The 15,211-nt window shown below is 37.0% G+C and overlaps 1 long non-coding RNA gene across 1 annotated transcript in view; it reads right to left on the bottom strand.

Moving 5' to 3' along the window:
• LOC142034038 (uncharacterized) overlaps positions 1 to 14,632 on the bottom strand; it is a 42,879-nt gene extending 28,247 nt beyond the window's left edge. The window contains exons 1-2 of the long non-coding RNA XR_012651437.1: positions 14,510 to 14,632; positions 948 to 1,082 (exon numbers count right to left, since the gene is read on the bottom strand). This is a non-coding gene — a long non-coding RNA (uncharacterized LOC142034038). The remainder of the gene's footprint in view (positions 1 to 947; positions 1,083 to 14,509) is intronic.
• Positions 14,633 to 15,211: the final 579 nt, after the last annotated feature.

Genomic DNA, 15,211 nt, shown 5'->3' with positions numbered 1-15,211 from the left:
ATTATTTAATATTTAATAATGGGCACTGATTTTGATGACAGGAAACATTTTCCCAAAAAGTGCCTTTTCTATTTAACCTTATAACTTGTTGAGCAAGTAAACTGAAACAAGGATGAAATGGACTGCATGTGTGAGACCCAAATTTCATTGTCAAATTTTTGTGGTCTTTTTCTGGTCCATGCCAAGTAAGTTAATTCATTTTCTTTCACAACATGCTTTTGAGCAACAGCATGCCATTAAGTATCTGACTTATTAAAAATAGAGAATTAAAATAACGGCATTACCTTTACAAACACTATTGTCTTGACACTTCACAGATTATATTTGCAAAGATACTTGGGTTCTGGTGCATTCAGCATATTCTAGACAGTGTAATTGAATGCATTTCAATCTAATTCTCCTAAAGAATTTCAACAATGAAAAAAAATTTAAGACGTTGATTTTACTACACATTGGGCTAGTAAAAGTGCTGAAGAACAGAAGCTCTGCCTTTTAGCTTTGAGTAAATGGACTAAGAGATTTGTTTGCAGAAAGGGGACTACAAAGCCAGAAAATAGGAATAGCATAGCAAATAATGTTAATAAAAATGAGTGAAAGTGTGTCAAAGTAAAATTTAAAACTCTCATCTAAAGCTACATAAAAAAAAATAAATAGCATGCTACACTAGTTATACTGGAAGTACCAATAAAAATATTACTTCTGCGAAATATGACCTCTGAAAACTGTTTTTTTAGAATGCTTACTGAGCACTGAATACTTAGTGACTCTTTGAAACCTGCTGGTCAGAACATCAGCGAGTCATTTTAGTGTGCAAAGCAGTTTGATCAAGCAATTGATGAAGCGGGGAGCTGAACTCTGGCATCCTAAATCATACATACGTTGTTACAAACAAAATTATCTTGTATAAAGCTGTGTGCTACCATGTCCAAAATGCTTTCAATGCTTACCTGATCTTGCACATCTTTATTCTACGCTGCAATTTAAAAGATGGATCATCCTTCTGACTCATTCAAACAGGATATGTTTATCATCCAGAACTCTGCAAGTTCCAGTCCTTTTTCCGAGACATTTCAGTGATACTACTATGAAGAAAAAAGGAAATAAAGTATGTACACTCATTAACCAATCATCCACTTACAAATGAAATTTCTGCCATTTAGAATTATGTGGAAAACAAAATAAAATTCAGGAATGCAGAAGAAATTAAGAACTCTATCTCAACCTGTCAAACACATTATTACATGCTTATATGCATTTTTTCATTATTGTATAGTGTAACAAAGACACCATTGGAAAAGTCTACTGTACTTACAGTTTCAGTCTGTTTTTTTCTAACTTTGGAAACATTATAGAGCTTGAGCTATAAATTATAGAGAGCTGGTAAATGAGTCAAAGCAGTTCAGGTAACTATTGCTCATGTATCATAGAATAGGCAGTAACACACATTAGTTTGAGATTATCATGTATCATAATTGGCTAATCCCTTGTACTCTTCCCTTTCCTCCTTTAAATAAGCTACTTATGTGTACTTCCTTATAAACTCTATCAGCTAATAATTAACACACTATAGACAAATGGATCACATTTTGTATTCAAGTTTCATTTCCCATGAAATTTCATTTCTTATTTCTCATGAAGAAAATATAACTGTCTATATAGTGGGACATTACAATATATATTTTTATTCCAGCAAGCATGACACCTTTGATTATAGGAAGTCAAACATACTGTCTCTGTGCCAAAAATTAATAGACCCTTCTGTTTCATTTCATTGAGAAGTTCTTTTACCTTCAAGTGCGTGGGAACCTTGCATTTGCACAAAGTATAAGAAAGAAAGCAAAAAGAAAAAACCTGGCAAAATTTCTGTTATCCAGCAGAGCTGCTTGAATGTCTCTTCAACATTTACCTTTAACCACAACAGACTGGAAATGTGAGCACTGAAGTAAACTGATGGTGTTTACTGATGACTGATACCCATTGGAGTTCTATAAACACAGGCATATTCATAGCCTGTCAAGCAGTCCATATTGTAATCAAATGATACAAGTCACCTACCAGAATAAAAAGTGTGGACAAGACCAAGCCGTTTTAGAGTTATGGTGTCTAAAACTGGTCTCTTCATTGCATACTCTTCTAATGTACCTTGTTTTACAGCAGTGATGAGGTGAACTTGATAGGGATTGGTTTTCATGCTTTTAATAATCATGTGACAGGCAATGTACTAACTGGCCAACTTCTCTGAATATGTCTAAGCCTTTAAAGACTACCACTCCCAAACCAAAGTTGTGTCCACGTTGATGGACTAGTGGATAAGTAGAAATTATGCATTAACATCACTGCTTACATAATCATACTTCTAATGAACAGGAGAGTACATAAATGACATTGATATTATTTTGCCCATTCCCTTTAAGCTCATTTGCCTCATACTCTAGATGTCAGACTTCCATAGAGAAATCAAGCAGACTCTTTTCATGGAAGCCTTTTAAGACCATGCAACGAGTGGGAAGACATTCCATGATGATAGGAATGTGGAGTTTAGTTCATGCCTGTCACTGAAAAAGTGCTATTTAGCAAGACAGTAGTTATTGAAATTGAACTTAAACAATGCAGTCATTTGAAAGTAGTTTAGGAAGGGCAATGGCTGAGTGGAATTAACTTAAAAATTGATCCATTAGAATGTTTTTAAATATATTATCTCATGTGGGGTTCTGATATCTTGACTGATGTGACAGGTCCTGATTGCTAAATAAGATCTCCTCCCCTGTCACAAGTTTATAGAAAAGCTACTTGCTATTTTGATACGATTAAGATAATGCTTGTATAAAAGCCTATGAATAAATAGAGTATGCTCAATGATTTCCATTATTAACACAATTCTGTAAAACTAACATATGCCTAGGTTCCCCACAGCACAACCAGTCTTGCTGCTTAGTATTTCAGAAAACTAACCTATGTCAGCAGACAGACTCATTGCACAGCCCAAGATTATGATATCCTAAGACAGGATATAGGACAGCCTCTATGTGTATGTGCACATGCATCTGTTGAAGCTGTACTGCAATCAGGGATGTTACTGAGTTCAGATTTTCATGTAAGAGTAATACAGTTGGATATATCTTGATAGCACAGTTGAAAATGGAGACAGAAATTTGTTTGCTAACCGATACCTAATTACTTACTGTTGCGTGCATTCTATTTAATAAGTGCACAGATCAAGAACCTATGGTCTAAATCCTTCAGTATTCTTTGCATTGTGAAAGTCTGAGAACCTGTGTAAAATGAAATGCTACAAAAACAGAACTGAGTACTTAAGATCTTAGCTCCCATTTTAAAAAGTCATAAATGACTTCATAAGAGACCAGACAATGGGGTATTTCAGACGTTCAGATCAATTTACTTCCATAGTGGACACATAAAGCAGAAGAGCTGAATTTGATGCTGAGAGCTCTTATTCATATATTTAAATTAATATCATTTCTATTTTCCTTGGTGATTGAATCTGCTGATTGCCAAAATAATCTGATTTATATTAGAAAATAAGCATTGCCTGAAGCAGCGCTAACTTCTAAAGACATTTTTGTACAAAACTGCAACACAATGCCCCTGTATTTTCTTTAACAATGGGATTTTTGAACTTCAGAAATACAATTGCCTACTGCTGCTTGGTTATATACACTGCTACTTGGTTATATACACTTTGTGCTATACCAATTACTTAATGTTATTTATTTTTATTTGATAGAATACAAGACAGGTCAAAAACTATAAAAACTTTCAAGCTGCTTGAAAGATACATTACAGTGGAAAAAAGTTTGTTCATTAATAATCCTGATACAAAAATGGAATTTGAGAATGTTCAGTCCCTTCTCTGTTTTCTTCTCTAATTCCTGGCAGTATGAATTAGGTTTTATATAGAAATGGATCTCCTTTGTTTTTTATAGTAAAGAAGAATAAAATAGGGGAGATTATCATGTCAATAAATAATAAGTATCCTCTGCCTTATCATTCCTCTAGGTATTTAAACACAATGGTTTTTTTGAGGAACTCAAATGCTTTCCAACAATTTTCAGAAGCTTTGCTTATCCTTTTCTAACATATTCCTCCATCTTTTTGGGGAGGGAAGGCAAGTTGGGGAAGGAGGCTTGGTTGTATTTATTCACTGACTGCTGCATTGCAATTTAAGCCCTGCCTAGAGAACAAAAAATCTCAGTATTCAGTAAAAATTCCCTGCAGCTAATGAGTCAAACGTCTGTCAGCTGGGCTTTTTAATCTATTTATAACACAATTTTTGCCCTTCTGTTTGAACCAAACCATATGGATTTCATCCAAAGATTGTGACAGTTTGCTACCAGACAGTTATTACAGTCATGAGTACACTGAAGAACCTGGATGGCAGAACAGGTACTGATGAACTAGACAAATGTAGGATATGAAGCTGAACACAGACTTGCAACAGACATTGTTCATTTAAATTTATTTTTCTTAAATTTGGCTTGATAATTTCTCTTTATAATATAGTACAAGGCAGACATTTTCCAGATTTGATGCATTTTCAGTATCAGTGGCGCATTGCGTACAACTGATTCCTTTCTCCACTGTTTTTCCTCCATTTTCTTCCAAGGCATAAATAAGAGAATTCAGAACTTAAACAATTCCCACCACTACGTGTCAAATATTTTAATTGAATCATAGAATTCTTGTTAAGTATTTACTAATACATCACCTGGTATTACTAGATACTCAAAATTGTCATACATATTCTGGTTTTCTACTCCAGCTATATCAATTACTCAAAAAGAGAAAAAGCCCTATGTAAGTTCTCATGGATATCCCTTAAGATTCCATATTTAACAAAACATAAATTTGGTTTAGTATATAATAGGAAATGTAAGGATATATTATGCAGATCTCTTCAGTAATTGAATAGTCTTTAAGGTATAGGTGGAATTATCATTTTCCTGTTAAATAACATAGTAGACCAACACAGTATCAAACTAAAGGACGTAGCCAAAGAAAAACTATTTGGAGTTCCTGAATGTATGTGTTAGTACTTATACAAACTGAAGATACTCTAGAGGCTGACAAGGAATCTGGGTAACAAAGCTCTGCTGTTGAGTGTCAGCTGAGTTCAACTGACAGACTAGAAATCATCTGAAGTGGTGGTTCAGCAGTCTGGGTAAACTTAGAGTCATTGGTTACAAAATGGTTTTGGCTCAGGGTGAAATCAATGAGGAGAAACTTCCACACTGAGATGCTTGTTTCCGTTTGTAGCAAGTGGTGCATAGGTCAGTGAAAATTATAAGCACAAGGTTCATATTCCCTTAAAACTAATTAAATATTCATTCTGGAAAAGTATCATTACATTTTATATGCCCCTGACTGAGCTGGATCTAAAGTGTTTCTCCTCTTCCCTTTGCTTTCAAGCAAAAGTTGGCCTGGAATGAATTCATCCATTTGGGTAAGATCTTTCTGCCCATCACACTTTTTCTTTCCACTTTCTTGTCTCTGAGGCTACCAAAACCTGCCCTAGCAGAGATACTGGCATAGCAAGTATTAAGCATGCCTCACTGTTTTCCTTGCTCTTTTGAGGTTTTGACTGTTCCCTGTCTGTCACCTTCACCACTGTGAGTGATGATGTAATTCGTAGTTGTCCTCACGCACTGCCATTTCCCTCCTCCCATATCTTTCTTGATTAACATTTGGGTTTATATATGCCATTGCAAATGAGTTCACTGTGGTTATTAGATTACAGTTAACTTGATGCATAGTAAGTGTTTCTTACAGCTTTCTTCGTTTTAATACTAGTGTTTGCTGTCTTTTTTTTTTTCTCCAAACACTTCACTGTGCACATATTGTACTCTCCTCAGTCCAGAATTCTGAAGCACAATACTTTCATGCTTCAAAAGAATTTCCAGAGTTTTATTTTGAACCTTGTTATTTTGATAGTTCTTTATTCTGTCAGCAATGACTGGAATAGGACGGTACTCAGGGGAAAGAGAGGTACGTACCACTACAAAGTCAGTATATTTTCCAAGATCCCTTATGATGGGGTTATGACTGTCTCTAAATAGACTTGTCTAACCTCACATTCTCTCAGTCATTCAAAAGAAAAGATCTACATTCAATCTTCATTCAGTCCCTAGAAGAAACCAGACAAGACATCCTAACAAAATAAATGTAGGAAACAGCACTCTATTCTGCCATTTATGCCTGAAAAGGATGGAAAATCTATAGCTTTCAATTGTTTTTCTTCTCTCTGTGCAGAGCTGGGCGTTCTGTATGCAATAAGATAGACACTTCCAGTTTTCCTGAAATGCTGTTGAAATTTGTCCTTGGTGCAAGCACACCAATGAATGGAGACACACCTGGAATTAATATGACTCACTATTCCTGAAAAAAGGTAGAAGGGTCCCATAATGAGACCATACTGTTTCTGCGACTAAGGAATCACGAGTAGATGGTAAATGTTAAATTGCAAAGATTAAATTTCGTCCCCAAATAGAAAAAGAATGGTTGTTGCCCCAGAGGACTGACAGCAAGAGTGGTTTTACCAAAAGCTAACATGAAGTCACTTTTGTTTATCTTCTGTTCCTCATAAACTGACTATAGTAGGCACAGGCATTTTATTGCGTCTAGCCCTATATAGTACATGACTACCACAGCCAAACCAGGCACAAGGCTGAGATGCTCCATATCTTTTGCTTCTCCAGCAAATCCAACAGATCTCAGTCCTCATCTCTACGTGTTTTAGCCCTTGACAGATCAGTCATTAAGTAAAAAGCATCTGCTATTGAATAATGCCTTACCAAAATAAAATTTAAGCATATTTGTAACTGTTCTCCTATGGCAGAGAAAGGGTGCCGAAGGCTGACCCAAATCCATCTGAGGATCTGCGTGACTTCACGTTGCCTGTATGGAAGAGCTCCAGCTTGCTAAATGCCTGAACTGAGAAAGATTGAAATAAGGTGAGCGAAGATTCGGGAAAAAGGAATTACCTGAGGGTGAGCAAGCTGAGGGGAAAGGATATGGTTAGCTTGGTAAACTTTTAAAAGCTGCCACGAAGTGGAGTCACCATTACAGTAACCAGTAACAAGCACAGCAGAGCATATTACTGTCATCATTTTCTGTGCACTGAGCAGGTAATACTCTTTTAAAAGTGATCTCTGAATGTGCTTGTAGTTGCCAGAGGACACTGTTAAGTTATTGCTTCGCTCATGTTTGACTGGGACTGTTTTTAGCTTTAGTCTTGCTGCAATGTCTCACAGGCTTATTTTATAAAACATCTTTCCTGTATGGCCTTCCAGGGGAGGCATGGGTGTCTTCTGCTTATTGTCTTTCTGTCTGTACCTCTCCTCTTAAAGGTTTCTTTCAGTGAAAAGCATATCAATAGCTGTCATATTATTTTTATCTAATTCATTTCTGGCCCATATTTATGAATCCATGCTTTCTCACTAGAAAATAAATTGCAAAATCACTGAGCTAGCAAAACAGCCAGGAGCTGAAAGGAAGAGAGTGGGAGAGAAATAAACAAAACAAAAAAAAAAGCGAAGTTTAATTGAGATAACGGTGACCTGTATGTAAGAAAGAAGAAATAACATGTACAGTTTCAAATAGTATATTAGGAATCAAAGGGTCTGGATTGTCATGTGGATGTGGTGTTGCTCACCTACGGGCTCAACATATTTATGTGCAATCTTTCGTGTACCAAGCCAAACCCATCCCACCACCTATTGGCATTTCAGAGCTCCATCACCTATGTACTAGTACAGATTATAGCCTCATAGTAAAGCCTTGTATGAACATAATGCAAACAAAGCTTCTGAAAGTGGTTTTCCTTCACCTTATGAAAAGACAACCAAAGGAATTAGATTATTTATAGGTATGATCTCCAATAACACTCAGTTATCGTATAGCTTTGCCATTTTATGCCCTGCACGGATGGCTGTACAAGCTGCCTGCTGTGCCTACAACTAAGCAAGTTCTTCCCCCTCCCAGTTATGTCTACCTGGGCCTTCCCTGCTTGTTGGCTAACACTAGTGAATTAGGAGGCAAGCAGCTTTTTTTAAATGAAACCAGTGTTTTGAGAGAAGAGAGTCTTTAGGCAAAAGGATGAAGAAGGAAAAAGAACAGAGAGCAGTTTTGCTAAAGAGCAGAAACCCAGAAGGTTGTCCTGAGGTAAGGGTCGATTCTGCTCCCACCTTCACTCTCCCATGCTGTGCGCAAGGCACCAGCATCACTCCTCTGCTGGCTGAATGCTCTGAACTGAGTTTCTGTAAGCACAGAGGAGTGGCAGGCCAATGAGCAAGGCTTCCAAACCTGCCGACTGGGAGCTTCCAGTGGACAAATTCATCTGCAGTATAGCAGGAGTGGGCAGCCTGTACCATGTGCAGGGTGGCACCAGACTATATGATCTGCCACAGCTGAGACCCACTTTGGAATAGCAAGTTGAAGCAAGTCATTACAGTTTACCTTTAGTCTGTGAACTAAATTGGGGAAAATTGCATTGTCTTTAAAACAGTCATATTTTGGTGACTTCCACCCATTTCCATCTATAACCACAGAGTTAAGAGGCTAACCTTTTGAAATTCAGAGGATGCTAAATATTTTCTGCAAAGAGTGAAGGATGTTTACATGTTAATGTTCTATTTTTTCAGCTTACATATTCACTCAGAACACAAAATAAAGACATACTGTATATTTGTCCACATTTAACAAACACTTGTTTTAGCCCCTGGTTGGCTGTGTGCATGATCCCTATTTCACACAATCTTATTTTTCTTAGCTACTTCCTCCTCCAGAACTTCAGGGCTGCTTTAACAGTGTTGCTAATCACTGCCTTCTGTAAAGACAGCATCTCCCAGAGGAATTTGAATTACGGGAAGAAGAAAATACTGCTACTTGGGATACTGTGCAGAGAAGCGGAGTGATTTTTAAAATGATTACTGGTGATATCGAGTGTTGAGTAACTGCACTGTTTATCATCTAAATTACTTTTATCTTGTACTCCAGGTCATTCACAAAGTCTAAATCTAATACTGCTTTGTCTTTTATGTCTCAAACATGTGTACCTTAAAGCATGTGGTACTTTAATTTTATTGGTCTAGTCTGTTCTGCCTAGTGAAAGAAATGTCTTTAGAGCTTAGACATTTATACTGTCTTCAAACTGAAATGTCATGATGGTATATGTTTGCAGTTAGACATTTTTAAACTGTCTAAACTCTGTAATTCTCAAAATTTCAAGTTCCAATACTTGACCTTCATCAGGTTAAATGTGAACCGAACGCAGTTTTTCTCTAATACTTCTATCAAACATGCACAAGTCTTCTGCTTGGTAGAGATATGGTACCCTACATAGCTTTCTGTTTCAGTGAAGGCTACTCAATCAACTGTGTTTGGTGACATTTTGAAGTGAAAGAAACTACAATTTTTCAAACAAAAGCTTTCACCAATATTTTACATTTTGAAGTGACTGGGTCCTCTGAGTTGATTATCTTTTCACTATTTATAGTTGTTGTTTACTTTTCCCTACCTTTTAGAAACAACCAGAAGAGAACTGTTCCACATTTCCTTGCAGTCAGTGCCTCAATCAACAGCACTATCAAGTTCTCACAGAAGGCACCAATCAGGCATTTTTTCTGTGCTGAAGTTAGTTGCTAGCAGAAGTTTAATATCTTTTTAGGATAGTGGCTTTAAGCAGCAGAGAGAGGCAGAGACAGACAGAGGGACTGCAAAACAGCAAAAGGCTATCTTGCCATCCAAAATGACCATCTAGAGTATATGGGAAATTTGGCTGTGCAGTATTGTGAAACTTTTTTGCTGAACTTGCAACATTAGTGACTAAAAGGAGATGCAGAAAATAGATAGCCAAAATCAATTTTAAAAATTTTAGCTTAATAGTGAAATACCTTTCATGATTTCACTCTAACGTAACTAAGTGGGAGAGGGGAGAATGGAGAAAACTAGATGGCAATGAAGCTGAGAACAAACTTCATGGTGGTTTAGAGAAGTTCCCTAAGAAACACTAGCCAGCAGATTGTTTTATTGGTAATAAGGATTCATAATCAGATTTGATCCCTCAATGTCACACGTGGAGGTTTGAGGGCACTACACAGTGTAAATAAAAGCTAGCAAAGCATGTGGGACCCTGGGCCTGGCTGCGGGACCTTACACTCTGCAAGGTGTTTCAAGGCTGATGTATTTCTTCCATTACAGTAAGGAAATCATGTGGGAAAAAGGGGAAAAAAGGTGAAAGGGATATTTTAGGCAAGGAGTAGGTGTGGCTGAAAAGACCTGTGGGTAAATGGGATCTCCGTCACGCAAACCTGACAGGGTAATTTAATCTGGTTTCCTGTGGTGTGGTGTGTAGATCCTTCTTGCCTTTCAATTAAATATGCAGCGTGGCACAGCTGCATAGCCCAAGTCAAGGTGCCTAGTGCCATTGAGACCATTACGTCACCATTAGCCATAATGCGTAAAGACAGATTTACTCAATTATATAACACTTTTGGCACCAATTCAGCAACTTGTGTACCATGTGCATACATCGAAAATGGTTAAATCACCTCTGAGATGATTGTACTACCTTTGTGCTTACACATAAAGTATAAACCTTTCTTGGATCATGGCTCATAAAGGTGAACTATCAATAATTTGGTCTAATTAGAGAGTGAAGTGACCACTGGGCCCAGTGATTAAAAGTTCCTTTTCTGTAAACTAAGGATTACATTCACTGACATGTGCTCCAGCCATGGACATTATTCTCTGTCATTTATTCAAACATACTTTCAAAATAATCCCCCTTTTTATAAACATGTATGTGGACACAATTTTTACTCCAGTTGCTGTAATTGCATCTAATCTAGTCAAATTCATTTTTATTAAAGTTCACACTGTGAGACTAATGAACCTGAAGCACTGGAATCATTCTCAGTACACACAGTTAGATCTATTTACTGAATCTCCATTGTCTCATGCCCAGAAGGAAAAAAAAAAACCAACCACCACCAAGATGCAAAACACATCTTCTTAGTCATCTCCCCTATAGGAAATAGTTTAAATTAACTGTGTTTTAACAGATAGGGGAATGTAAGCAATGTTTCCTTTACTGAGTTTTAATAAGAAAGAATGGTTGACTGATGAAGAGTGGTTTAAGGGATAATAAAACTAGAAGGAGAAAAGTCAGCTGCTTGGGATGGACAGGTAGATGATAGTTACAGACAGCTGATGTACTTACAAAATTGATGTATCCAGAAGCTTAAGAAGAGATACAGTCATTCTGGCTGACAGACAGCTGTCCTTTCATATTTTTTCCCCAATGGCCTGTAGGCAGGGAATGATCTTCTAGAAATCATTCACAAGGTCACTTTTCCCCTGTTCATCCAGTTCCCCCTTCAAAACTTGTTTTCCTATGGCACATGCAAATAACTGGCCAACAAGCAACAAAGAGACTGAGGGGGCTGTGTAGGTGAAGCATATGTAGCAAGGAAAATGGGTGTATTTCAATCCCTACTAGTCTTCACAACATAATACATCTATCCTTTGAGGGACTGCCAGATATATTACTAAGTAAAGCAAAATAAAATCACACTTTTTTCCAATACGTGAGTTTTATCATGGTCTCTTTGCTCAAAAGCCCAAGTAAATAGATCTTGCTATGTGATGGTGAAGAAACTTTTTGAGATTTGGGGAGCTGTTTCACTTTTCACTCCAAAGAAGACAATCGAAGACAAGACTAGACCTTAAAACTGAAAATCACTATCAAAACACTTGTGTTTTTACCACCTTGTTCCCTAAGCAGGGGGTGCCTATCTATCCCACTTCAGTACAGTGCTCTCTTTTGAGAAGGGAGCACAAAGAGCATGCAAAGTGCCAGAACTTCCAAATGAAAGCTCCTCCACAGGTGACAAAACGTATTTTGCCACTTAACCAATGAGAAGTGATTCCTTCCTGCGCTAATGACATTTCTGCACCTGGCAGAACAAAGAAAGACCTCTTCTCACTCTGTCTGCTTTGTGTCTCCAATAAAATATCAATTTTTTCCATAACTTTAGACTCATCGTAAGAGGTATCAAAGTAGGTTATCTCCTCACATGTCTGAAGGAAATGGCTTTTATATCACATCTAGAGTTGGGCATAGTACAGAACTACTTTTCCATCAACAATTTTCATTGACATTTTCATTGCAGTTTTTCAGTCATTTTTAGCCACTGATAATTATGGATCATCCAACACAAATGCATCAATAAAGTATTGCAGATAATCCTCAGTAATGAGAATACATAAAATCCTCTGCTCAATAGGCTATGCAATCAGGTCAACCCCTGCAAAAATAATTTGAGATAATGCAATCTCTATGACAATTCATTTAAAGTGGAATTTGTTAATGTTGGATGAGATCCTTGACTGCAGTAAATCAAGACAGCCTCGCTGACTCAATGGAATGACACTGAATTGCACCAGATGAGTCAGTCTGCAGCTTTTTGTAACTAAGGGTTGCTTTTCATGAGCTTTGTTGCTATTGTTATATCCATTATAAGTTTACTTTAAAACATTTTTTTTCTCAAAGAAAGTTTATTTATATAAGATATGTATATTTAAAAAGGCAAATTATTACATCTGTTTTCTATTTGCAGAACATAAAGTAACAAAGGTTTTACTTAAGTGGATGGCATTATTCAGTTTCTCTCTCATATTTGGCTAGCAATGGATAAAGCTATAGTATTCAGGGTCACTTGACTTTGTTGCATTGTTAACATTCTCACTTTTGGGAAGTATGTGGCAATTTTGAAGTAGACCGCACATTTTCTGCGTTGCTTACCTTTCAAAGCTGCAAGCATGGGCAAAGACATAATTTCACAAAGTCCTTAAATATATGCCAAAACCATGAATCTAAGATATGGTTTGGGAAGAGCAAGAAAAAAAAGTGTCATTTAGTGAAGTCCCTTTAATTTCTCATGTCCTGTGATTAAACCTTACTAAGAGGTTGGACAGAAGAAAGAGCCTGGAGTGTTGTGTCTCAGCTTTTTGCCTTTAGCTTTTCCATTTACTGTGCTAATGAAGCAGATGTAACAAGAACCTGTATAGGTAAGTAAAAATAGTGGGGAAGGTTTGATTTTAACATTTTTTACACATAGTCTGTTTTCAGATCTAATATACATATCCCAAAATATATCACAATATGTCCCACAGCATACAAAATTAATAACAAGCTGCTTTCTTTTATAGCCCTCTATGTTCAGAGGGCTACAAAATTGCCTTGTGTATATGTGCTTTCAATTAAAATTTCCAATTTCCAGGTCCACTGCTTTGTCTCCACAAGTACAAAAAAACAGCCAAAAGCAGGGAGAAATGACTCCATGGAGTTGGACCTCTGTACTCATTATGAGCTGGTTAGGAAGCACCTGCTATTCACCAGCTTAGAAAACAATTTGAAATTCAAGTAAGTCTCAGCAAGAAGAGCATCAGGAAGCTAGGCAGCTAGCCAGTTTCATATGCTTCATCTCTCAAAGATTTTTTTGCTCTGATGCTCTCCCACACCACCATACACCAATTTTTTTTCTGCTTTTCTTTCTATATTTGAAGTGGAAACATGTCATTGTTTTAAATGTCTCCTACATATTTTCTAGAATGGAGATTTTAATGCCTTGTAATGAGAGAAATTATTTAGCAAGGTAAGGCTTAGGAATAAAACAAATATAGAAAGCTAAGCCAGATTTTCTCTTCAAAAGAGCAAACATGTAAGTGTTAGTGAAAAATGTGCCTGGGCCAAATTAGGTTGAAAGCCTGGCATATGATATAAGGACTCTGAGCACATCATTTCCAACTTTTCTCCGGTATTCATTGTAGCAACAATGTGAAATTAAGTTCAACTGTGCAGTAATTTGAGAAATGCTTTATAATGATAATGATCCATTCAGTATCTCTGCCTTAGACAATTTTTTGGCCAGTTTACAATTTCTGTTTTCTAATAATTATGCTCAACAGAAAGATCAGGTAAATCTGATGTAAATTTATATTTTTTGGCCATCACAATTACAGATGTGTTAGAGGAAGCAGAGATGCTGTCTGTGAGTTCATGAATGTGGATGAAAACCACACTCCATACTGTTTTAGAAACAGTGTTGAGGTGGGCTCAGGCCAGGCACTCTGACTTCCATGGATATATAAAGCTAAATCTTTGCAACTTCAGCTGAGCCTTTCAGCATTCCTATAGGTGATATGCACAAACTTTCAAACCTTGGGACCTGTCATCCTAAACTAAGTGATCTGATTTTCACTTAGAGGTGGGAAAGCCATGTTTCTGCAGTCAGTATTTGGGTTTCACGCCTCTAAGTTTGGTTCCCTCTTTTGCTGCAAGCAGCATGGCTTGGATATCCTCAAATTAGGGATGGTTTGAAATTTTTAGTTGTTAACTCAAACTGAAACTTTACCTGCTATAGGGCTTTGTTGACTCTAGGGTCCTAAAGAATGGGAATCCATTCAACTTTTCCTGTAGTTGCTGACTTACCTAAATGTTGCACCTCGTCACCACTTTTGTGCAGCCTCTACCATTTTGGCTTCTACCTTCTCCTACCGCTGCAGAAATGGGTGCATGGTTCTGTTTTGATGAAATGCAGAAACCAAATTAAATGAGACCAGTAATCACAACTATGTGAATATCCATTAAAAAGAAGTTCTAAAGCAGGCAATATACTGAAAACACATACAAGAAGAAAAACAAATCTGATACTCTGAGTGTTATGTGTAGATTGAAAGACAGGGTGGGAAGGTTTGACTTTATGATGTGTACTGATGTGGGAAATTAAATTGGTCAGGGTAGCTCCAGGGAGCAAAACATGTTTTTCCTTAAGGGTATATAAAATGTCATATTTTCATCCAAAAATGCTAATACGTTACTTCTTTGTTAGCATTTTGTACTTAGTATTAACCTGCAATTCATTGCAGGCAAAAAAGTATTTGTTTCTTTTACTTCAAAAAGTATGCTGCACTCTTTGACTGAACCTCCTTATTGACTGAGCTACTCCAAATAATCTGCAGTTTTCAGGCTTTACACTCACTTCTTTGTTATAACAACAGAAGATAACAAGAAGTACAACCACACAGTAGAGCTGCACCTGCTATGAGTGTGCATGTGTGTGGTGCTGGGTTTCAAGAGGGGACAAATGTAGTAACAGACCAGGAAGGATTTTTTTTTAAGCCACTGACATAC

This window comes from Buteo buteo, chromosome 8, assembly GCF_964188355.1.
Source record: "Buteo buteo chromosome 8, bButBut1.hap1.1, whole genome shotgun sequence".
Taxonomy (NCBI): Eukaryota; Metazoa; Chordata; class Aves; order Accipitriformes; family Accipitridae; genus Buteo; species Buteo buteo.
This window is presented reverse-complemented; position numbering and strand designations above follow the sequence as displayed.